Consider the following 27,919-nt stretch of genomic DNA (forward strand, 5'->3'; position numbering starts at 1 on the left):
TGGAGCCAGTAAGTACTGCCCAGCCCAGCCTGTCCCAATGTCCTGACCACAGAAACTGTAAGATAACAAAATAATCATTGTTTTCAGTCACCACATATTGGGGTGATTTGTTACAGAGCAATATCAACAGAAACAGTCACACAGACAACAAGTGGGAAAGCCAAAATTTGAACTCACTCTGACTCCAGAGCTCCTCTCCTACTCCTCCTATGCCAGAAAACAAGTCTTGAGAAGACTTATGGATATTCCTTCAGGTTTAAGTAAAAACCTCCATGTTACATGAATGTGTGTAAAAATCACGTCTTGAAATCAATATTCAGAGGCGCAGAAAATGTTTTTGCATACTGAGCTCTTTCTTTTATGGTTGAAAATTCAATGAAGTAAGAATAAAAGAATGTTTAATAGGCTCATAAACATGTCAATTGTCACAATTGCAAAAGCTGACTGTCCAGTGATTGGGTAGATATATATTGCATCATCTGGGTAATGACTTCAACCATATTAAAATAATATGGCTGTTTAGATAGGGAGCGGAAACAATAAATTTTTTTAATGAGGGGCAATAATTTCTAAATATGTAGCTTGGAGTAAGGAAGACTAAAGCTACTGTGGAGCCAGAAAGCTTGGATTTAATGATTTTGAATTTTAATATTGCATTTGATTGGTTAACAGCAACTTGTTGAATTATATATACCACACTAGCCAGTAACCTTACTTAGCATGAGAATCAGGGCTTCTGTTTTATAATAATAATAGGGTTGATCCTTGGATAACCTGGGTACAACATAAAGATGTTTTATAAATACTTACTAAGTGAAGGAATGACTATAATCTCTTAGACCGTCAGTTTTCTTATTTATGAAATGTAACTTAATAGTTGAGTTTGCTTGTCATACCTTGGACCAGGAAAGTTTCTAGGTCGTAAAGAGTCTTGTACTTCATAAATAAATGAATTTAAAATTTATCTCCTTGACATGTTAGAGGATAGATAAATGTCATGTTTAAAACAAATATTATTAGCACTAATGTGACATCTGTTCCTACCATTGTCTTGTAATGATGCATGAATGAAGGAGGATTTTGAGAATTCACCTGAAAGATGGATTTAGGACATCTCCTTTTACTTCAGGCTAGAGAAGCTCATGTGATTTTTTTTTAATGCTCTTGTGGGATGGAAGCTTCTCAATTATGGCTAGCACAATTGGAAAAATATGTTCCACTATTATTAATAATAAGGCCTACTCTACCTCGCTGATGTGTGAAGTTCAAATGAAACCCTAAATGTGAAAATATGAAGCAAATATACAAATTTTGATTATGTGAAACAATATATAATTGGTAATTATAATTATTCATTATAACTAATTTGTATTATTGATAAGGTAAGCAAAATATAGAACAAAAGAGCTAATTGAATGTATGTCCTTATCAGATTTGTGCTAGTTGTGTTGTAAATTTGTGCCTATGACTTTTGCCTTTATGGAGAAAAGCTGAGAATTCACTATGACTGTACATTCTTCAAATATGCAACCTTCCGAGATAGTGAATAAGTCTCATAAGATCTGATGGCTTTAAAAGAGGAGTTCCCCTACACAAGCTCTCTCTCTTTGCCCACCACCATCCATGTAAGACATCACTTGCTCCTCCTGCCATGATTGTGAGGCCTTCCCAGCTATGTGGAACTGTAAGTCCATTAAACCTTTCTTCCTGTATAAACTACCCAGTCTCGGGTATGTCTTTATCAGCAGCATGAAAATGGACTAATACAGAAAGTTTCCTTGCTATGAATTAGACAAAAAGAAAAAAACAAAAAGGAAGAGAGCAAACAAGTTTCATATGTAGCTAACATTTGAGAAACTGATAGCAGTGTTAATGTCCTGCTTATTGAGTCCTTACTTTAAGACTAATCATTCGACATGTAATAATTCAATTGATCTTCACAACAATTTATGGAGTGGGTATGACTGCTATTACACTCATTTTACAGATGAAGAAATTGAAGAATAAAAAGAATAAGTGAGGTTTGGGGAGCAAGATGGCTGAATAGGAAAGGTTCCAGTCTCCAACTCCCAGCGCGAGCGACATAGAAGACCGGTGATTTCTGCATTTTCAACTGAGGACTGGGGTCATCTCACTAGGGAGTGCCAGACAATCGGTGCTGGTCAGCTGCTGCAGCCCAGCCAGCGAGAGCTGAAGCAAGGCGAGGCATTGCCTCACCTGGGAAGAGCAAGGGGGAAGGAAATCCCTTTTCCTAGCCAGGGGAACTGAGACACACAACACCTGGAAAATCGAGTAACTCCAACCCCAATACTGCGCTTTAAGCAAACGGGCACACCAGGAGATTATATCCCACACCTGGCCGGGAGGATCCCACAGCCACGGAGCCTCCCTCATTGCTAGCACAGCAGTCTGCGATCTAACCGCAAGGCAGCAGCCAGGCTGGGGGAGGGGCGCCCGCCATTGCTGAGGCTTAAGTAGGTAAACAAAGCTGCTGGGAAGCTCGAACTGGGTGGAGCTCACAGCAGCTCAAGGAAACCTGCCTGTCTCTGTAGACTCCACCTCTGGGGACAGGGCACAGATAAACAGCAACAACAACAACAAAAAAGCAGCAGAAACCTCTGCAGACGCAAATGACTCTGTCTGACAGCATTAAAGAGAGCAGTGGATCTCCCAACAGGGAGGTTGAGATCTGAGAATGGACAGACTGCCTGCTCAAGTGGGTCCCTGACCCCTGAGTAGCCTAGCTGGGAGACATCTCCCACTAGGGGCAGTCTGACACCCCACACCTTACAGGGTGAAGTACACCCCTGAGAGAAAACTTCCAAAGTAAGAATCAGACAGGTACACTCACTGTTCAGCAATATTCTATCTTCTGCAACTTCTGCTGCTGATACCCAGGCAAACAGGGTCTGGAGTGGACCTCAAGCAATCTCCACCAGACCTACAGCTGAGGGTCCTGACTGTTAGATGGAAAACTATCAAACAGGAAGGACACCTATACCAAAACCCCATCAGTACAGCGCCATCATCAAAGACCAGAGGCAGACAAAACCACAAAGATGGGTGAAAAGCAGGGCAGAAAAGCTGGAAATTCAAAAAATAAGAGCGCATCTCCCCCTGCAAAGGAGCGCAGCCCATCGCCAGCAACGGATCAAAGCTGATCAGAGAATGACTTTGACGAGATGAGAGAAGAAGGCTTCAGTCCATCAAGCTTCTCAGAGCTAAAGGAGGAATTACGTACCCAGCGCAAAGAAACTAAAAATCTTGAAAAAAGGGTGGAAGAATTGACAGCTAGACTAATTAATGCAAAGAAGGTCATAAACGAAATGACAGAGATGAAAACCATGACACAAGAAATACGTGACAAATGCACAAGCTTCAGTAACCGACTCGATCAACTGGAAGAAAGAGTATCAGCGATTGAGGATCAAATGAATGAAATGAAGCGAGAAGAGAAACCAAAAGAAAAAAGAAGAAAAAGAAATGAACAAAGCCTGCAAGAAGTATGGGATTATGTAAAAAGACCAAATCTACGTCTGATTGGGGTGCCTGAAAGTGAGGGGGAAAATGGAACCAAGTTGGAAAACACTCTTCAGGATATCATCCAGGAGAACTTCCCCAACCTAGTAGGGCAGGCCAACATTCAAATTCAGGAAATACAGAGAATGCCACAAAGATACTCCTCCAGAAGAGCAACTCCAAGACACATAATTGCCAGATTCACCAAAGTTGAAATGAAGGAAAAACTGTTAAGGGCAGCCAGAGAGAAAGGTCGGGTTACCCACAAAGGGAAGCCTATCAGACTAACAGCAGATCTCTCGGCAGAAACTCTACAAGCCAAAAGAGAGTGGGGGCCAATATTCAACATTCTTAAAGAAAAGAATTTCAAACCCAGAATTTCATATCCAGCCAAACTAAGTTTCATCAGTGAAGGAGAAATAAAATCCTTTACAGATAAGCAAACGCTTAGAGATTTTGTCACCACCAGGAGTGCTTTACAAGAGACCCTGAAGGAAGCACTAAACATGGAAAGGAACAACCAGTACCAGCCATTGCAAAAACATACCAAAATGTAAAGACCATCGAGGCTAGGAAGACACTGCATCAACTAACGAGCAAAATAACCAGTTAATATTATAATGGCAGGATCAAGTTCACACATAACAATATTAACCTTAAATGTAAATGGACTAAATGCTCCAGTTAAAAGACACAGACTGGCAAACTGGATAAAGAGTCAAGACCCATCAGTCGCTGTATTCAGGAGACCCATCTCACATGCAGAGACATACATAGGCTCAAAATAAAGGGATGGAGGAAGATCTACCAAGCAAATGGAGAACAAAAAAAAAGCAGGGGTTCAAATACTACTCTCTGATAAAACAGACTTTAAACCATCAAAGATCAAAAGAGACAAAGAAGGCCATTACATAATGGTAAAGGGATCAATTCAACAGGAAGAGCTAACTATCCTAAATATGTATGCACCCAATACAGGAGCACTCAAATTCATAAAGCAAGTCCTTAGAGACTTATAAAGAGACTTAGTCTCCCATACAATAGTAATGGGAGACTTCAACACTCCACTGTCAACATTAGACAGATCAACGAGACAGAAAGTTAACAAGGATATCCAGGAATTGAACTCATCTCTGCACCAAGTGGACCTAATAGACATGTATAGAACTCTCCACCCAAAATCAACAGAATATACAGAATACACGTTCTTCTCAGCACCACATCGCACTTATTGCAAAATTGACCACATAGTTGGAAGTAAAGCATTCCTCAGCAAATGTAAAAGAACAGAAATTATAACAAACTGTGTCTCAGACTACAGTGCAATCAAACTAGAACTCAGGACTAAGAAACTCAATCAAAACCGCTCAACTACATGGAAACTGAACAACCTGCTCCTGAATGACTACTGGGTACATAACGAAATGAAGGCAGAAATAAAGAGGTTCTTTGAAACCAATGAGAACAAAAATACAACATACCAGAATCTCTGGGACACATTTAAAGCAGTGTGTAGAGGGAAATTTATAGCACTAAATGCCCACAAGAGAAAGCTGGGAAGATCTAAAATTGACACTCTAACATCACAATTAAAAGAACTAGAGAAACAAGAGCAAACACATTCAAAAGCAAGCAGAAGGCAAGAAATAACTAAGATCAGAGCAAAACTTAAGGAGATAGAGACAAAAAACCCTCCAAAAAATCAATGAATCCAGGAATTGGTTTTTGGAAAGATCAATAAAATTGACAGACCGCTAGCAAGACTAATAAAGAAGAAAAGAGAGAAGAATCAAATAGACGCAATAAAAAATGATAAAGGGGATATCACCACCGACCCCACAGAAATACAAACTACCATCAGAGAATAGTATAAACATCTCTACGTAAATAAACTAGAAAATCCAGAAGCAATGGATAATTTCCTGGACACTTACACTCTCCCAAGACTAAACCAGGAAGAAGTTGAATCCCTGAATAGACCAATAGCAGGCTCTGAAATTGAGGCAATAATTAATAGCCTGCCCACCAAAAAAGTCCAGGACCTGATGGATTCACAGCTGAATTCTACCAGAGGTACAAGGAGGAGCTGGTACCATTCCTTCTGAAACTATTCCAATCAATAGAAAAAGAGGGAATCCTTCCTAACTCTTTTTATGAGGCCAACATCATCCTGATACCAAAGCCTGGCAGAGACACACACAAAAAAGAAAATTTTAGACCAATATCCCTGATGAACATGGATGCAAAAATCCTCAATAAAATAGTGGCAAACCGGATTCAGCAGCACATCAAAAAGCTTATCCACCATGATCAAGTGGGCTTCATCCCTGGGATGCAAGGGTGGTTCAACATTCGCAAATCAATAAACGTAATCCAGCATATAAACAGAACCAAAGACAAAAACCACATGATTATCTCAATAGATGCAGAAAAGGCTTTTGGCAAAATTCAACAGCCCTTCATGCTAAAAATGCTCAATAAATTCGGTATTGATGGAATGTACCTCAAAATAATAAGAGCTATTTATGACAAACCCACAGCCAATATCATACTGAATGGGCAAAAACTGGAAAAATTCCCTTTGAAAACGGGCACAAGACAGGGATGCGCTCTCTCACCACTCCTATTCAACATAGTGTTGGAAGTTCTGGCTAGGGCAATCAGGCAAGAAAAAGAAATCAAGGGTATTCAGTTAGGAAAAGAAGAAGTCAAATTGTCCCTGTTTGCAGATGACATGATTGTATACTTAGAAAACCCCATTGTCTCAGCCCAAAATCTCCTTAAGCTGATAAGCAACTTCAGCAAAGTCTCAGGATACAAAATTAATGTGCAAAAATCACAAGCATTCTTATACACCAGTAACAGACAGAGAGCCAAATCAGGAATGAACTTCCATTCACAATTGCTTCAAAGAGAATAAAATACCTAGGAATCCAGCTTACAAGGGATGTAAAGGACCTCTTCAAGGAGAACTACAAACCACTGCTCAGTGAAATAAAAGAGGACACAAACAAATGGAAGAACATACCATGCTCATGGATAGGAAGAATCAATATCGTGAAAATGGCCATACTGCCCAAGGTAATTTATAGATTCAATGCCATCCCCATCAAGCTACCAATGAGTTTCTTCACAGAATTGGAAAAAATGGCTTTAAAGTTCATATGAAACCAAAAAAGAGCCCGCATTGCCAAGACAATGCTAAGTCAAAAGAACAAAGCTGGAGGCATCACGCTACCTGACTTCAAACCATGCTACAAGGCTACAGTAACCAAAACAGCATGGTACTGGTACCACAACAGAGATATAGACCAATGGAACAGAACAGAGTCCTCAGAAATAATACCACACATCTACAGCCATCTGATCTTTGACAAACCTGAGAGAAACAAGAAATGGGGAAAGGATTCCCTATTTAATAAATGGTGCTGGGAAAATTGGCTAGCCATAAGTAGAAAGCTGAAACTAGATCCTTTCCTTACTCCTTATACAAAAATTAATTCAAGATTGATTAGAGACTTAAATGTTAGAACTCATATTATAAATACCCTAGAAGAAAATCTAGGTAGTACCATTCAGGACATAGGCATGGGCAAGGACTTCCCCTCCAAAACACCAAAAGCAATGGCAACAAAAGCCAAAATTGACAAATGGGATCTAATTAAACTGAAGAGCTTCTGCACAGCAAAAGAAACTACCATCACAGTGAACAGGCAACCTACAGAATGGGAGAAAATTTTTGCAATCTACTCATCTGACAAAGGGCTAATATCCAGAACCTACAAAGAACTCAACAAATTTACAAGAAAAAAACAAACAACCCCATCAAAAAGTGGGCAAAGGATATGAACAGACGTTTCTCAAAAGAAGACATGCATACAGCCAACAGACACATGAAAAAATGCTCATCATCACTCGCCATCAGAGAAATGCAAATCAAAACCACAATGAGATACCATCTCACACCAGTTAGAATGGCAATCATTAAAAAGTCAGGAAACAACAGGTGCTGGAGAGGATGTGGAGAAATAGGAACACTTTTACACTGTTGGTGGGATTGTAAACTAGTTCAACCATTATGGAAAACAGTATGGCAATTCCTCAAGGTTCTAGAACTGGATGTACCATATGACCCAGCCATCCCACTACTGAGTATATACCCAATGGATTATAAATCATGCTGCTATAAAGACACATGCACAGGTATGTTTATTGTGGCACTATTCACAATAGCAAAGATTTGGAATCAACCCAAATGTCCATCTGTGACAGACTGGATTAAGAAAATGTGGCACATATACACCATGGAATACTATGCAGCCATAAAAAAGGATGTGTTTGTGTCCTTTGTAGGGACATGGATGCAGCTGGAAACCATCATTCTTAGCAAACTATCACAAGAAGAGAAAACCAAACACCGCATGTTCTCACTCATAGGTGGGAACTGAACAATGAGATCACTTGGATTCGGGAAGGGGAACATCACACACCGGGGCCTATCATGGGGGGGGAGGGGGGAGGGATTGCATTGGGAGTTATACCTGATATGAATGACGAATTGATGGGTGCTGACTAGTTGATGAGTGCAGCACACAAACATGGCACAAGTATACATATGTAACAAACCTGCAAGTTATGCACATGTACCCTAGAACTTAAAGTATAAAAAAAAAAAAAAAAGGTGGGTTTGGAGCTGAGTCACCATAGCTTAACAATTTTCATAGTTTTCTTGACTGTAACCTGGTTGTTAAAAGAATGAAATTATGTCACCTATATTAAATGTATAGAATTACGGCTGGTACATAGTAAGTATTCAATAAATGTTTCCCCTTCACTCATCAAAAAAAAAAAAAAAAAAAAAAAATAAGTGAATTATCCAAGTAAATATAGAATGTCAGTTTAAGATTCAGTCCAAACCCCATAGCCCTGAGCATGTCAAAATAGTTGTATGTGATTATTAATTTAACTGAAAATTTCAGTTAAAAATAGCTTAACAAACACTGCAAATATTTTAAATATAACCTAATTATTAACAGATAAAAACTACAATAAGAAGGTAAATAATTTTAAAGTTGTTAATTTACTGATTTGTTACAAGTCTAATGAGCTATGACATATGCTTCAAGTCAACATCGCTTTAGTTTTAGTATTTTCATCACCTTTTGAAAAGTAATTTTAAAATAATTTTATCTTTGGAAATTCAGGCTGAATTTTGTGGATACATTATTATATAATGGCTCGGTTTTCAATATTCTGGTTTCAATTATTTAAAGTAGCCATAGTTTAATGTAAGTTTCTTTCCTATCAAAATGTGTCTTGATTTTTTCCGTAACACCCTTTATTAGGTGAATTTCTGCTGCAACACTTTTAAAAGTCCACTCGTAGAAACATGAAAGAAAAAATATAAAGCATTTGTGTTTAGTACCTGTGAGTGCACTTATGCTGGGTTTCAAAATTTACAAGACATTTTCATAGGTGGTATCACAGTTGTATTTCTTAATATTTCTATGAAGTATCATCATACTCTTTTTAAATGAGTAAGAGGAGGTTAATAATAGTGAAGTGAATTGCACAGCATCTCACAGAAGTGGTAGAACTAGAACTCAAACCTAGATCTTCAGTGCCTGAAGTTTAACATTCTGTTGCCTGATAGCTATGATTGTCCATTCCTCCTTTGTTTATCTCCACTATCAGTGATAAATAGTATAAGGAGGAAGTTGGTTGAACCTTAGGAGACTCATGAAGGTCAAGATTTTTCTTTTTTGAGGCTCTCAGTTTGTTCGCTAGTGACTAAGTATAGAATAACTTACTCAGGTCTCGAAATGGAACTGTATATACATCATCTTAAGTACAATTCTAAAATTAAAACCATTTATGGCAGTTATTCCACTGGTATTATCTAAACTCTTCAGAACAGATATATATTTATTATACTTCATGTATAATTTTATATTCTAAACAATGAGAGCATAAAGACCCAAAACATTGTTTAATGCACTCCCCAATTATTTGTGGGCATATATGAATTTCCTAGAGATGTTGATTAATGCCATTGCTCACTTTAACCTACAGAGAAAATTACATTAAGCCTGAGACCTAAACAGAAATTGACTGGTTGAAAAGCTAATTGCAACAAAAAGCTTAGGTCATCACTTCATGAAGTCTATTGATTTGAAAATGACTATGATACATAAGATATGTGTGCACTTTTTGGGTAATTTTCACAAAGCAAATACACCCAATCTTTTTAAAAAAATAAACAAAAATATACATGCTAAATTGGATCAAATATATTTGGTTTGGAGAAGGATATTAATTAAATTGAAACTCTTCTCCTTTTGCCTCTTCATTGTATGTTGTGCCACCTCTGTTCTGTTTATTTGACACATCCCTGAAAGCAGTATAAGCTATCACTAATTGTATAACCACAGACTAAATGGATCACATGACTTAAAATAGAAGTCTGTTTTAGGAAAATGATCAAATATTAAGGATCCCAAACCGACACATTTTGTTAAAAATAAAAAATAATAATTTATTTGTGTAGCTAATTTAACCAAACTTTTATGTGTTTGCAGTTCTATTGTGTTTTTTATCCTACAAGCAGAAATGCAACACTGCTCTTACAAACATCATATTTAATTCTTGAAGAGACTGCAGTATGCCATTACAGATGGATTGATAGCCTTGATGATATCATTGAACTTTTGTCATGCCTAACCTGGAAGACTTGCTATATGCCAGAAAATTTTTGCCATTCATTTTGCTTTTGAAAGGCCAGATTTATTTGCAACCTTGAATGACATTGGACACGTGCACATGAAACAGCCTGAAATCTATCATGCAGTGAATATCTTATAAAACTGCTATTTAAAATACTAAGTATTGACCTGGTTTTCAGAATCATCTTCAAAGCCAATGACTTTCAATTTGTTTTCTTATAAACACTGATTTTCAGTGGATAGTAACAATTTTATATTTTCATTCATTTGTTTTTCCTGAGTAACCAGAGGCCACCAAACATGCACCATGTTTTCCTATTTTTTTAATTGAGAAACATCAGAATTAGAAATGCATGTATATGTCTGTTATTAATATCGATATGTAACTGATTAGTGAAAATATACTAATAATGGAGTCTATCTTTGGGTGGATTATTCAGTGAGTTTTTAAAAAATCTCAGCTTATACTTACCTGCAGCAAAATTGCATAGTAATAGTGCTGTCAGGGAAAAAGCAAGATTGTTTTTGAGCTTTCTGTGTTTTGGAGCAAAAATGTGGCATATGTTACTATGAACTTATAATTTCATCCATATTAAAACTGAATTTATGTTCAGTACAAATTAAATATAAAGTAATTGAGCACCTTCTATGAACCAGGTTTGAATTTTCAAGCATGTGATAATAATAGCTAATGTTTAGCTAGTAATTATAATACTAAAATCTGATACTTACAGACTTTATGCTAGAAACAGTGCTAAGCATTTTAAAAGAATAACCTAATTTGATTCTTACAATAGCCTTATAAAGTGGTTATTTTATTTCTCCTTACTATAGAGATGACAGAATTAAGATTTATAAAGTTAGGGACTAATATTTTATAAAGGAGTTTACTTTGTGCTCATTTGTGCCCTGGTAGATCAAGACCTGAATAAGCCATATTAAAGCCATTCCATTTGGAATTGTCACCTATCCAGGGAAGTTGCCTGCCTGTTAAATCTAGTTTTCTTGAAAGGATTTAATTTTTAATTTTTATAGATTTGGGTAATACAAGTGCAGTTTTGTTGCATGGATATATTGCTTAGTGGTGAAGTCTGAACTTTTACTGCACCCATTGCCCAAATCATGAACATTGTACCTGACGGGTAACTTTTCCATCCTCACACCCCTCCTACCCCCACCCCCACCTTTTGGAGTCTCCAGTTTCTATTTTTCTACTCTGTATGTTCATGTGAACTCAACGTTTAGCTCCCACTTATAAGTGAGAACATAGAGTATTTGACTTTCTGTTTCTGAGTTATTTCACTGAGGATAATAGCCTCCATTTTCATCCATGTTGTTGCAAGGGATGTGATTTCAACATTTAACTCCCACTTATAAGTGAGAACATTGCCGTATTTGACTTTCTGTTTCTGAGTTATTTCACTCAGGATAATAGCCTCCATTTTCATCCATGTTGTTGCAAGGGACATGATTTCATTCTTTTTTTTAATGACTGAATGGTACTTTATGGTATATATATGCAATATTTTCTTTATCCAGTCATCCATTAGATGGATACAAAGGTTGATTCCATGACTTTGCTATTGTGAATAGTGCTGCAGCAAACATACAAGTGCAGGTGTCTTTTTAATATAATGGCTTATTTTCCTTTGGGTTGCAGAATTGAATGGTCATTCTATTTTCAGTTCTTTGAGAAATCAGTGTTTTCCCTAGTGGTTATACTAATTTATATTCTCACCGACCATGTATAGGCCTTCCCTTTTCTCTGCACCCTAATCAACATTTGTTGATTTTGAACTTTTTAATAATAGCTATTCTTACTGCTATAAGATGGCATCTGATTTTGGTTTTAGTTTGCATTTCTCTGATGATTAATGATGTACATTTTTTTCATATGTTTGTTGGCTACTTGTATCTCTGTTTTTGAAAATTGTCTGTTCATGTTTTTTTGCCCACTTTTTAATGGGGTTGTTTGTTTGTTTTCTTGAGTTGTTTGAGTCCCTTATAGATTCTGGGTATTAGTCCTTTTCTGGACGCATAGTTTGCAAATATTTTCTCCCATTCTGTAAACTGTTTACTCTGTTGATTATTTCTTTTGCTGTGCAGAAGCTTTTTAGTTTAATGAAGTTCAATTTGTCTATTTTTGTTTTTGTTGCATTTACTTTTGAGGGTTTAGTCATAAATCCTTTCCCAGTCCAATGTCCAAAAGAGTTTTTCCTCAGTTTTCTGGTATAGATGTGTGACATCTTTCTTTTCATCTCACTTTCAGTGTATAAGTGGGGGATGAGTATTCAGAGAAATACATGGTCTCTTCTATAACTTCCACTAACAGTATTCTATAATGCTGTCATTATAACTTGAATGTGAAGAGTTCTTCTGATCAGAAGCCTTCACGTGCATTGCTGTTTTGTCAAGTATGGAGCAATCAACTGATAGATTGATACAACTTCGGCTGTAGGAATGGACTAAATAGAATATTGACATTCCATATCATGGAATAGCTTTAAGCTCTTTAGAAAGCAACACAACGGGGGGGAGGAGCAAGATGGCCGAATAGGAACAGCTCCAGTCTCCAACTCCCAGTGCGAGCGACACAGAAGACCGGTGATTTCTGCATTTTCAACTGAGGTACTGGGGTCATCTCACTAGGGAGTGCTGGACAATCGGTGCTGGTCAGCTGCTGCAGCCCGACCAGTGAGAGCTGAAGCAGGGTGAGGCATCGCCTCACCTGGGAAGTGCAAGGGGGAAGGGAATCCCTTTTCCTAGCCAGGGGAACTGAGACACACAACACCTGGAAAATCGGGTAACTCCCACCCCAATACTGCACTTTAAGCAAACGGGAAACCAGGAGACTATATCCCACACCTGGCCGGGAAGGTCCCACGCCCACGGAGCCTCCCTCATTGCTAACACAGCAGTCTGCGATCTAACGAAAAGGGCAGCAGCGAGGCTGGGGGAGGGGTACCTGCCATTGCTGAGGCTTAAGTAGGTAAACAAAGCTGCTGGGAAGCTCGAACTGGGTGGAGCTCACAGCAGCTCAAGGAAACCTGCCTGTCTCTGTAGACTCCACCTCTGGGGACAGGGCACAGATAAAAAACAGCAATAAAAAAGCAGCAGAACCTCTGCAGACGCAAATGACTCTGTCTGACAGCTTTGAAGAGAGCAGTGAATCTCCCAACACAGAGGTTGAGATCTGAGAAGGGACAGACTGCCTGCTCAAGTGGGTCCCTGACCACTGAGTAGCCTAACTGGGAGACATCCCCCACTAGGGGCAGTCTGACACCCCACACTTCACAGGGTGGAGTACACCCCTGAGAGGAAGCTTCCAAAGTAAGAATCAGACAGGTACACTCGCTGTACAGCAATATTCTATCCTCCGCAAACACTGCTGCTGATACCCAGGCAAACAGGGTCTGGAGTGGACCTCAAGCAATCTCCACCAGACCTACAGCTGAGGGTCCTGACTGTCAGAAGGAAAACTATCAAACAGGAAGGACACCTATACCAAAACCCCATCAGTACATCACCATCAACAAAGACCAGAGACAGATAAAACCACAAAGATGGGTAAAAAGCAGGGCAGAAAAGCTGGAAATTCAAAAAATAAGAGCGCATCTCCCCCTGCAAAGGAGCGCAGCCCATCGCCAGCAAGGGATCAAAGCTGGTCAGAGAATGACTTTGGCGAGATGAGAGAAGAAGGCTTCAGTCCATCAAACTTCTAAGAGCTAAAGGAGGAATTACGTACCCAGCGCAAAGAAACTAAAAATCTTGAAAAAAGAGTGCAAGAATTGACAGCTAGACTAATTAATGCAGAGAAGGTCATAAACGAAATGACAGAGATGAAAACGATGACACGAGATATACGTGACAAATGCACAAGCTTCAGTAACCGACTCGATCAACTGGAAGAAAGAGTATCAGCGATTGAGGATCAAATGAATGAAATGAAGCGAGAAGAGAAACCAAAAGAAAAAAGAAGAAAAAGAAATGAATAAAGCCTGCAAGAAATATGGGATTATGTAAAAAGACCAAATCTACGTCTGATTGGGGTGCCTGAAAGTGAGGGGAAAAATGGAACCAAGTTGGAAAACACTCTTCAGGATATCATCCAGGAGAACTTCCCCAACCTAGTAGGGCAGGCCAACATTCAAATTCAGGAAATACAGAGAATGCCACAAAGATACTCCTCCAGAAGAGCAACTCCAAGGCACATAATTGCCAGATTCACCAAAGTTGAAATGAAGGAAAAACTGTTAAGGGCAGCCAGAGAGAAAGGTCGGGTTACCCACAAAGGGAAGCCCATCAGACTAACAGCAGATCTCTCGGCAGAAACTCTACAAGCCAGAAGAGAGTGGGAGCCAATATTCAACGTTCTTAAAGAAAAGACTTTTAAACCCAGAATTTCATATCCAGCCAAACTAAGTTTCATCAGTGAAGGAGAAATAAAATCCTTTACAGATAAGCAAACGCTTAGAGATTTTGTCACCACCAGAGTGCTTTACAAGAGACCCTGAAGGAAGCACTAAACATGGAAAGGAACAACCAGTACCAGCCATTGCAAAAACATGCCAAAATGTAAAGACCATCGAGGCTAGGAAGACACTGCATCAACTAACGAGCAAAATAACCAGTTAATATTATAATGGCAGGATCAAGTTCACACATAACAATATTAACCTTAAATGTAAATGGACTAAACGCTCCAATTAAAAGACACAGACTGGCAAACTGGATAAAGAGTCAAGACCCATCAGTTTGCTGTATTCAGGAGCCCCATCTCACATGCAGAGACATACATAGGCTCAAAATAAAGGGATGGAGGAAGATCTACCAAGCAAATGGAGAACAAAAAAAAGCAGGGGTTCAAATACTAGTCTCTGATAAAACAGACTTTAAACCATCAAAGATCAAAAGAGACAAAGAAGGCCATTACATAATGGTTAAGGGATCAATTCAACAGGAAGAGCTAACTATCCTAAATATATATGCACCCAATACAGGAGCACCCAGATTCATAAAGCAAGTCCTTAGAGACTTACGAAGAGACTTAGACTCCCATACAATAATAATGGGAGATTTCAACACTCCACTGTCAACATTAGATAGATCAACGAGACAGAAAGTTAACAAGGATATCCAGGAATTGAACTCATCTCTGCACCAAGTGGACCTAATAGACGTCTATAGAACTCTCCACCCCACATCAACAGAATATACATTCTTCTCAGCACCACATCACACTTACTCCAAATTGACCACATAATTGGAAGTAAAGCACTCCTCTGCAAATGTAAAAGAACAGAAATTATAAAAAACTGTGTCTCAGACCCCAGTGCAATCAAACTAGAACTCAGGATTAAGAAACTCAATCAAAACCGCTCAACTACATGGAAACTGAACAACCTGCTCCTGAATGACTACTGGTTGCATAAAGAAATGAAAGCAGAAATAGGCCGGGCGCGGTGGCTCAAGCCTGTAATCCCAGCACTTTGGGAGGCCGAGACGGGTGGATTACGAAGTCAGGAGATCGAGACCATCCTGGCTAACATGATGAAACCCCGTCTCTACTAAAAAATACAAAAAACTAGCCGGGCGATGTGGTGGGCGCCTGTAGTCCCAGCTGCTTGGGAGGCTGAGGCAGGAGAATGGCTTAAACCCAGGAGGCGGAGCTTGCAGTGAGCTGAGATCCGGCCACTGCACTCCAGCCTGGGCGGCAGAGCGAGACTCCGTCTCAAAAAAAAACAAAAAAACAAAAAAACAAAGAAAGCAGAAATAAAGATGTTCTTTGAAACCAATGAGAACAAAGATACAACATACCACAATCTCTGGGACATATTTAAAGCAGTGTGTAGAGGGAAATTTATAGCACTAAATGCCCACAAGAGAAAGCTGGAAAGATCTAAAATTGACACTCTAACATCACCATTAAAAGGACTAGAGAGGCAAGAGCAAACACATTCAAAAGCTAGCAGAAGGCAAGAAATAACTAAGATCAGAGCAGAACTGAAGGAGATAGAGACACAAAAAACCCTCCAAAAAATCAATGAATCCAGGAGCTGGTTTTTTGAAAAGATCAACAAAATTGACAGACCGCTAGCAAGACTAATAAAGAAGAAAAGAGAGAGGAATCAAATAGACACAATAAAAAATGATAAAGGGGATATCACCACCGACCCCACAGAAATACAAACTACCATCAGAGAATAGTATAAACATCTCTACGTAAATAAACTAGAAAATCCAGAAGCAATGGATAATTTCCTGGACACTTACACTCTCCCAAGACTAAACCAGGAAGAAGTTGAATCCCTGAATAGACCAATAGCAGGCTCTGAAATTGAGGCAATAATTAATAGCCTGCCCACCAAAAAAAGTCCAGGACCTGATGGATTCACAGCTGAATTCTACCAGAGGTACAAGGAGGAGCTGGTACCATTCCTTCTGAAACTATTCCAATCAATAGAAAAAGAGGGAATCCTTCCTAACTCTTTTTATGAGGCCAACATCATCCGGATACCAAAGCCTGGCAGAGACACACACAAAAAAGAAAATTTTAGACCAATATCCCTGATGAACATGGATGCAAAAATCCTCAATAAAATAGTGGCAAACCGGATTCAGCAGCACATCAAAAAGCTTATCCACCATGATCAAGTGGGCTTCATCCCTGGGATGCAAGGGTGGTTCAACATTCGCAAATCAATAAACGTAATCCAGCATATAAACAGAACCAAAGACAAGAAACACATGATTATCTCAATAGATGCAGAAAAGGCTTTTGGCAAAATTCAACAGCCCTTCATGCTAAAAATGCTCAATAAATTCGGTATTGATGGAATGTACCTCAAAATAATAAGAGCTATTTATGACAAACCCACAGCCAATATCATACTGAATGGGCAAAAACTGGAAAAATTCCCTTTGAAAACGGGCACAAGACAGGGATGCGCTCTCTCACCACTCCTATTCAACATAGTGTTGGAAGTTCTGGCTAGGGCAATCAGGCAAGAAAAAGAAATCAAGGGTATTCAGTTAGGAAAAGAAGAAGTCAAATTGTCCCTGTTTGCAGATGACATGATTGTATACTTAGAAAACCCCATTGTCTCAGCCCAAAATCTCCTTAAGCTGATAAGCAACTTCAGCAAAGTCTCAGGATACAAAATTAATGTGCAAAAATCACAAGCATTCTTATACACCAGTAACAGACAAACAGAGAGCCAAATCAGGAATGAACTTCCATTCACAATTGCTTCAAAGAGAATAAAATACCTAGGAATCCAACTTACAAGGGATGTAAAGGACCTCTTCAAGGAGAACTACAAACCACTGCTCAGTGAAATCAAAGAGGACACAAACAAATGGAAGAACAGACCATGCTCATGGATAGGAAGAATCAATATCGTGAAAATGGCCATACTGCCCAAGGTTATTTATAGATTCAATGCCATCCCCATCAAGCTACCAATGACTTTCTTCACAGAATTGGAAAAAACTGCTTTAAAGTTCATATGGAACCAAAAAAGAGCCCGCATTGCCAAGACAATGTTAAGTCAAAAGGACAAAGCTGAAGGCGTCATGCTACCTGGCTTCAAACTATGCTACAAGGCTACAGTAACCAAAACAGCATGGCACTGGTCCCAAAACAGAGATATAGACCAATGGAACAGAACAGAGTCCTCAGAAATAATACCACACATCTATAGCCATCTGATCTTTCACAAACCTGAGAGAAGCAAGAAATGGGGAAAGGATTCCCTATTTAATAAATGGTGCTGGGAAAATTGGCTAGCCATAAGTAGAAAGCTGAAACTGGATCCTTTCCTTACTCCTTATATGAAAATTAATTCAAGATGGATTAGAGACTTAAATGTTAGACCTAATACCATAAAAACCCTAGAAGAAAATCTAGGTAGTACCATTCAGGAAATAGGCATGGCAAGGACTTCATGTCTAAAACCCCAAAAGCAACAGCAGCAAAAGCCAAAATTGACAAATGGGATCTAATTAAACTAAAGAGCTTCTACACAGCAAAAGAAACTATCATCAGAGTGAACAGGCAACCTACAGAATGGGAGAAAATTTTTGTAATCTACTCATCTGACAAAGGGCTAATATCCAGAATCTACAAAGAACTCAAAGAAATATACAAGAAAAAAACAAACAACCCCATCAAAAAGTGGGCAAAGGATATGAACAGACATTTCTCAAAAGAAGACATTCATACAGCCAACAGACACATGAAAAAATGCTCATCGTCACTCGCCATCAGAGAAATGCAAATCAAAACCACAATGAGATACCATCTCACACCAGTTAGAACGGCAATCATTAAAAAGTCAGGAAACAACAGGTGTTGGAGAGGATGTGGAGAAATAGGAACACTTTTACACTGTTGGTGGGATTGTAAACCAGTTCAACCATTATGGAAAACAGTATGGCAATTCCTCAAGGATCTAGAACTAGATGTACCATATGACCCAGCCATCCCATTATGGGGTAGGTATATACCCAAAGGATTATAAATTATTCTACTACAAAGACACATGCACACGTATGTTTATTGCGGCACTATTCACAATAGCAAAGATTTGGAATCAACCCAAATGTCCATCTGTGACAGACTGGATTAAGAAAATGTGGCACATATACACCATGGAATACTATGCAGCCATAAAAAAGGATGAGTTTGCGTCCTTTGTAGGGACATGGATGCAGCTAGAAACCATCATTCTTAGCAAACTGTCACAAGAACTGAAAACCAAACACTGCATGTTCTCACTCATAGGTGGGAATTGAACAATGAGATCACTTGGACTCGGAAAGGGGAACATCACACACTGGGGTTCCCCCTCATGGGGAGGGGAGAGGAGGGAGGGATTGCATTGGGAGTTATACATGATATAAATAATGAATTGATGGGTACTGACGAGTTGATGGGTGCAGCACACCAACATGGCACAAGTATACATATGTAACAAACCTGCACATTATGCACATGTACCCCAGAACTTAAAGTATAATAATAAAAAAAAAAAAACCACAAATGTCAATTTGGAAAACAATATATCTACAGAGGTTTTTCCACATATAAAAGCTCCACATGATGTGTGACTGGGGCAGGTGCCATCTCTCCATCCTTAAGGAGTTAACATAATTTAAAACTGAAAATGAAGCAGCCAAAATTGTGGACTAGTTTCTTCTTAGTAATTCAGTGAGAAGACTGAAAGGGTCTAAACTATAGGTCACCACTTCTAACCTCAAGGGAATAAATAAGAGGGAAGAACACTCCTTTTATTCCACATCTTAACTACTCCTTGGGTCAAAACTGAAACAAGGAAAAGTGTGCCCCATGCATCATTCTTGCATAACAAATTATCCTCACCCAACTCTTCCTGATCAAAAAGATTTTCCTCAGCATATCAGAAGACTACAAATGAAAACAAGCAAGGCAGGAAGTAATAGGAACTCCTGTTCACAAGAACAGCTACAACAAAGCTTTGGGGGTATCAGCCGAGACAAACTGGTGGTGCAGCCCTGACCAATTACACAGACGTTTTGGGAAATGAATTACTCTTGTCTATAGAGCAACAGAAATGATCATGGAAAAGGGTATCTGAAGACACAAGTCCTTTACTTGGATGTCTTTCAGGAAATGAACGGTGAAATTGTTAAAATTACAATTTGAGGAAAGAACATACAAAGTTTTTTCCTAACAACTTCATTCTTGCAAGAGCACTGCTCTATCAGTGATTAGAAACTCTAATATCCACTTTAAACCTAATTAAGGGTGAGTCCTCTTTAACTTGTGGCTTAGGAATGAAAAGATATTTGCTTTTAAGGCACATGCCTATTGTTATGACTAAAAAACTTCTTTCCAGTTTACCTGACCATGGCCATTAGAGTATGGCAGTACTAAGTTCCAAGTGCAAATCACATGGATGGATTCCACTGCCCTGGATTACTTCTGACTAGACCACAGCATCTAAAGATCAGGACTGTGATGCATATCTCTTTGACCTAAGTCGTTTGCACACAGAATGCTGAGGATTTGAGGATTTTTTTTTTTCACAGCAAAAAAAAAATCGTTGTCGGTCTTCAAACAAGTTTTCATTTCCACATCACGAAGCAGGGGCAGATGCCCTTTGGAAACAGGACCATGTCATCCATTCAACTATTGCTGAACCACATAGCATATGTGCTCAACCAAAGGCAACATACACATTTAGAAGGACCACTGCGGTCCACAAATATCTTTCAATGTTCATGGCTGATAGACTTATTCTGTTTGGGGGATATCATTATTATTTATAAAATGATTCCGCACTTGTGTCTCAAATCTCATCATGCAAAAGGATTCAGATAAAATATTTTTCCTTAAAAAAAAAAAAAAGAAAGCAACACAACAAGCAACATCTTGAAGATCATTAATTTTAGAAAACCACACTACATATTTTAAAATTCAAGTGAATACAGATTTTGTACCAAAAGTGATAAAATTGTGCACCGTGGCAGAGAGTATATAAAAAGGAAAGACAGTAGTATGAAACTTTAGCCTTAACTTTAAGGAAATGTTTGTGTTTATTGTGCTATTTTTCCTGAAAGTATGCTTATTGCAAAGAAGTTGGGGAAACAGGCAAATATAGAACAGCAAAACAGAAACCATTCTTAATCCTTTTTGTTGGTGGTGGTGGTGGTGGTGGGGATGGAGTCTTGCTCTGCCACCCAGGCTGGAGTGCAATGGCATGATCTCGGCACACTGCAACCTCGGCCTCCCAGGTTCAAGTGATTCTTCTGCCTCAGCCTCCCAAGTAGATGGGATTACAGGCATGCACCACCATGCCCGCCTAATTTTTGTATTTTTAGTAAAGGTGGGTTTTCACCATGTTGCCCAGGCTGTTCTCTAACTCCTTGTCTCAAGTGATCCACCCACCTTGACGTCTCAAACGTGCTGGGATTACACACATGAGCCACTGTGCCCGACCAATCTTTTCAAATGAACATAGTCACTGTTAGCATATTTGAGTATCTCTTTCCATTTGTTTTCCAAAAATATATATTAATAGATAAGCAGATACATATGGAATCACCACTGTAAATGTAAATATAAGTAATAAACACGTCTTTAATATGTCAAGACATCGGCAGAGGTAAATAAATATTACTTTAGAATGTGAGTAATTGTTAATTATGGTATAATGGTTCTTTGGTTGTGTCATAATCTACTTCAAATTTGACTGATATTTAGATAGCTCCTATTTTTCCTTCTGTGGTATTAAAAATACACAAATCATTATGCACATTGTGATTATATCCTTCGGATATATTCTTGAGGCCGGATGTGGTGGCTCACGCCTGTAATCCCAGAACTTTGGGAGGCCAAGGCGGGCGGATCACCTGAGGTCAGGAATTTGAGACCAGCCTGACCAACATGGCAAAACCCTGTCTCTACTAAAAATACAAAAATTAGCCAGGTGTGGTGGCGGGCACCTGTAATCCCAGTTACTTGGGAGCCTGAGGCAGGAAGAATCACTTGAACCGGGAGTTGGAGGTTGCAGTGAACTGAGATTGTGTCATTGCACCACTCCAGCCTGGGCAACAGAGCGAGACTCTGTCTCTAAAAAATTATATATATATATATATTATATATATATTTGAAAGTAGAATTGCTGCAGAGAAAAGTATTTGCGTGTTCTGATATTTGCAACCACTTGAATTTCAGAAACTGTTCCTAGTTTGTGTTACTGTTAGCAAAGTATGGTATGGCCGTTTTGCCACACCTGTACCACCTTTACAGTAGCACTGATTTTCATTTGTATAAATTTCATAGAGAATTAATAGGATTAATTTTATTTTGGTTTTAATTTTTTAACTGCCAATAAGATTCAACAGGATTTGACATCTTTTGGACATTTTTAGTTCTGACTTTTTAAATCAATTTATTTCCTTTTATTAGAGTCAATTTCTGTTTGTGAATGTTTACCTTTTCCTAATATACATAGAGTTAATATAAATCTTATATATGTATCTGTGTGTGTGTGTGTGTGTGTGTGTGTGGTGTGTGTGATATGTACCCTTCACCTTATGTGTGTCAATATTGTTTCCTTCATTTCTCATTTATCTTTGAGTTTTGGTCACTCTGAATAGTAGACTCTAAAGTTTACATGGGATGTTTATCAGCCTTTCCATATATGCTTTTTAACCCTGGTGTTATTTTAGCTCCAAAAATATAAAATATATTTTTAAAATATCCATAGCTATTTTATGTTTTACTAAAATTCCATCTAAGCAGAAAGGATATTTTAAGTCCTTTCTAATGTTATTTTTATTTACTAATTATTTTGACCAACAAAACTACTAATTGTCTTTTATTTCTTAACATCTGCCATTGTCTGATCTTACCAGTTTGATTTGATAGTGACCAAATTTAATTTGATATTTGACATTTGTTAATAATGTGCATAATTTTTAGGTTTAAAGTAAATAGACACATGTGGAAAGGGACACATATACATGATATTCATTATTTTAATGTATCTTTATTGATAATTTTCTCTAATATTATCTCACAGAGATATAGTTGTTCACATTATTTATGAGTAAAAGGCTTTGCTTTCAACTGTCCCATACCAGATATGACAGCCTAAGGAAGAGATTTTCAAACATTGTCATCAATCAAACTGACCACTTTATTCAAACAAATTCTAAATTGAGAGCTATCCAATATGTAAAACAGATTAAAGCGGTTTTTCACTTACTGAATTGGTTATATGCTAGGGTGCTTCCTCTGCCTCATACTGCACTCTGTCTCTGTCTAGGTACTCCCTGAGACAGCTCTTTGAATCCTTAAGGATATGAAGCACAATCTTTCAGCTCAGAAGAGTAAAAGTCAGATCTAGTCAAATAAATGAGTCAGATTATTCAGTATGAAGGAATAAGTTGTGGAAAAAACTGGTAGACATAGTAAACATGTATTTGGTCCAAAAGTATAAATTACTTTCTGAAGTCCTTTTCAGGGCTGTGAAAACCCGACATTACTTTTGTTTTAAAATTCCTGTATTTATTTCAGGTAAATCCAGCCAGAAGCAATTTGACTGTGCTATATTAACCTAGCTTTCCATTAAAGTAATTTTGCCATAATATGTTGTTACATTAGGTCTTATGTTTTAGTAAAGGTCACTAACAGTTAAAAAAAAAAAAAAAAAAAGGAAGAATTTGGCATTTTTTGAAAAACCTCTTTTGGAGACTTTGCCATTGTTTTATTCAATGACGCTTATATTCAAAACTCATGTAAGATATTCCCATAAGAATTTAATGTCCATAAAGTCTGTCCCTCCTGAAAAATATTTCCTTTTTAACAGTCATTGAAAATTATATAACCTCTTGCTTTATTCTTTTCTTTAATTATCTATCAGAAATCTAAGACCTATTTTTTTAAATAATGATGGCACAAGCAATATTATAACAACAAAAATGAAAACTTTAAACCGACTTTACCATTGTTATAGATCAAATTATTTATTTTTTAAAGCTTTTCAGATTTTCTCCATAAGAATAGATGGCTTTTGTAGTTGCAACTAAAACACAGAAACAATTCATAATCCATTTCAGGAAAATGGTTTCTCACATTGTTGCATAAGTCATCACAATTATAATTTTAATGACTGCATTCAAGTACATTCAAGTGATATATTTAACTTACTTAATGTACCAAAATTTCCATTTTGGTGAACATTTAAGTTGTTACCAATGTTTTTGCTTGATGCGTGTGTGTGTGTGTGTGTGTGTGTGTGTGTGTGTGTTCCTCACTTTCCTTTTAATGACCATACTTTTTTGAATAACTTCGTATGATCTTGTCAGTTCATTATGAGGCCTGTATGATATTATATATAGAAAGTATCTAAAATAGTTCAATTCCTTTAGGATGTATCTTTGGATAAATTCTTAAGAGTGGAAATATGGGATTCCTGAAACTGGGCTTATTCCAACATCTGTCCCCTTCTTTTAAAAACTAAGCTTAAAAAATTATATCTAAACTTGTATGTAAACTTATACTCCAATTTCCCTTAAGAAATCAACCTTTACTGATCTTTCTCTCTATGATATTCTGCAGTACAAAGCACAGGACTTAATTATAAAGCCATATATTCTTTGTTAATTACTACACATTTATTAGTCATGAATGCCTGGCTTCTTGACGGAATCAGGTGTAAGAAAAATAAACAAGCACATAAAGTCTAAGTTAATGGAATTTTCTTTGGAATATTGTAATGGAAAGTAAAGAGGATCAAGAAATAGTGTGACTAGGCCTTCTCTTTCTAGCTGTGATGGGATAAGTAGTAGCAGACCAATTCTGTTGCTGACGACAACTAGAAATGTTGAATGCAATATAAAAAAAAACATACATTTGAAGATATTAGAGAATATTGTGGCAGCCAGGAAAGCCAATGAGGTGAGCTTTCTTATGAAGGGATTGATTAATAAGTGACACAGTGGAAAAGGCTGACAGGGTGGGAAGAAAGTGGCTGGTAGTAGGAAGAAAAGGTATATTGAACAATCAGCAGTCCCACCAGACTGGGGAGACATAAATTGAAATTCAGAATTAAACAGAAGCCAAAATCTGAAGGATCAAGATAATGGAGAAAACGTATACCAGTCAGAATCCGTAAGAGAGAGAAACTACAGATTGATTTGGTCAGAGAAAAAAAATACTACGAAGAATTATGAATTAGAACTAAAGATAAAGTACTAAAAGGGGTAAGGAAAATGTTGAAGAATATAGGAATAGCATACGTAGAAACTGGCCACTATGTCTAGGACTGGAGGAGAGTACCCCAGAGTGAAACAAACTTGGAAGCATCCTCTCAATTCCCTGGCCAGGTTGAAAGCCAAATCTCACTGGAAAGGTTATGGCTCTGGCTCACTGGATGGTAGGAAAGTTTGCTGAAATGCTGCTGCTCAGGAATGATGGTCAGGAACATATCCACTGGGGTGGCACTGAAATTCACTGGGAAGCTGCCTACTGGAGGACTGCTAAAACTTGCTGAATGGTATTCACCTCCAGGTTTTTTATGTACCACTGGCAGAATAGCTGCTTACTGGTGAAGAAACTACCCATTGACAAGAAAGTGGCCAGTGGGCAGCCACGATGTACAAGCCTGAAAAACAAATTATATTGATAGTACAGTAAGAGGTTCCTTCCTCTTACAGCTTTCCTCCAGAGCCCTCTGCTAAGAAGGCTCAACAAGAAGCAGGCAAGGGAGAAATGTTTACAGGGTTCAGTTCCTGTATTTATCACAAAGAGTGGAATTATAAATACAAGAAAAGTTATGACAAGATGAAATTTTTACCAGAGAAGTAGAATTTGTAAAAAGAATCAACTGCAAATAGTTGAAATGAAAAGGAAATACCTTTAATATCAAATGTAATAGGTAGGATTAATGACATATTACAAACAACTGATTATGGAATTGGTGACCTGAAAGGTCAGTAGGCTATCTCTACTGAAACTAACAACAAAAAATAATAAAATATAATAGAAAATAGCATAAGGCAAATGATGTATAGAAATAGGTATCGTAAACCTGTGTATGGAAGTACTAGAAAGAAAAGACAATCAAAATGAGGCAAAAGCAATATTTGAATAGATACTGGTGAGAACAATTTCTTTAAACTGAAGGACATCTAACTACAAAATCAAAATGCACTACAAATACAAGGAGGAAAACTACAAAGAAAAACATATCACGGCACATCATAGTAAAATATATGAAGAAAAATAACAAAAATAAAATTTTGACACAGCATAATTGTACGTATTTATGAGACACAATGTGGTGTTTTGATACATGTATGCATTGTGTAATAGTAAATCATGGTAATTAGCATATCTATCACCTTAAACATTTATCATTTCTTAATTATTGGAACATTCAAAATCCTTTCATATAGCCATTTCAAATATACAATACATTTATTGTTAGCTATAGTCACCCTACTGTGCAATAGAGTACCAGAACTTATTCTTCCAATCTGTTATGTTGTATTTATTAATCAACCAAAGGGAAAATCTTAAAAGCACACAGAGAAAAACAGTCAAATTATTTTCAAAACGAAATTTAAGTGATGATAGAATGACACAGCTAATAAGCTTTCTAAAAACCTCTAGAATTCTATTCCATTGAAAATATTATTCAAAACATCAGGTATAACTATAAATGGAGAAGAGGCAGATCTCTACATAAGAGTTCCAAATAATTTATTTAGATACTCTGCCCTCAACAGGGAGCATAACTCTCCACTTTCTATGTGTGAGCTGTACATAATAACTTTGCTCCAAAGACTATGGAAACAGGAAAAAAATAGAGTAACTTTATTACTCTAGAATGGAGAAACCTGACAAATGCTACATCAGCCAGGGATCCAGGTCAACATCAATAGTGTTAAGTCATGTTAAGATAATAAAGATGCTTTACCTCTATAGTCTTCCTCCTTAAAACCCACAATCCCAGTTTAAAATAAGAAAAACACTACAAAAATCCAAATTGAGAGACATTTTATAGGATGCCTGCCCAGTATTTCTCAAAACCATCAAAGTCATCAAAAATAAGGAAAGTCTGAGAAACTGTCATAGTCAATGTTACATTAGTTATAATTAATAACCTAATATTGATAGATTATATTATCTAGTGCATATTTAATTATGTAATTAGTATAGTTATAACTATACTAATATAAGATGTTTAAAACAGTGAAATATGGGATGTGTGGAGTACATGTGAACCTGTACTCTTTCAGATTTTTCTGTAAATCTAAAAAATGTTCTTATATATATTTTTTTATTTAAAAATTAAGGTGAAAAAACCACCTTTTCTTATATTGCTATTTCCTGACTAAACATGAAGAAAATGTTGCCAGCAGATCCATATGAAAAGAAATACTAAGAGCAATTTTCAGGCCAAAGGACATTATTCCAGAAAGAAGCACAGAAATGAAGGAAGCAATAAAGAATGCCAGAAAAGGTAACTATGTGAATAAACCTAAATTACTTCTGAATATATAAAATAATAACTGTGATGTCTTATGGGGTTTAAATATCCAAAAATAAAATACATAAAATAACAATAATATAATAGGTAAGAAAAACTTTAAAAGAGTTAAAATGTAAGATTCTAGCATTATATGGGAAGTGGTTAAAGTACTAATTTATATTAGACTTTAATAATAGATGTTTTAATATCTAGAATTACCACCAAAAGAATAACAAAGGAATATATGACCGACGATCTAATAAAAAGGCAAATAGACCACCAAAAATAAATTTTGAGAAAAGTAAGAGTTGAACATAAAAGTAACATAAAATCTATGGGGAATTTAGGGAAACAATAAAATGGTAAATTTAATCCAAATACATTAACAGTGACATTAAAAGTCAATGATATGATACTACAGCTAAAAGTCAAAAATGTTTATAATATATTAAGTTAATGTATATACAGGTATATTTATATATAAAGAGATAATTTCTCAGATATATGAATAAAAAAAGGGGAAAACTAAAGTTTAGAAAATGAAATGACATACAAAGTCATTAGCCGAAAGAAACTAACCAGAAGAAAATTGATACAGCTATAACATCACAAAAAGTCAACTTTAATGAAAAAAGCATAGCTAGATTTAAA

Source organism: Trachypithecus francoisi, unplaced genomic scaffold (assembly GCF_009764315.1).
Source record: "Trachypithecus francoisi isolate TF-2019V2 unplaced genomic scaffold, Tfra_2.0 Lachesis_group0, whole genome shotgun sequence".
NCBI lineage: Eukaryota > Metazoa > Chordata > Mammalia > Primates > Cercopithecidae > Trachypithecus > Trachypithecus francoisi.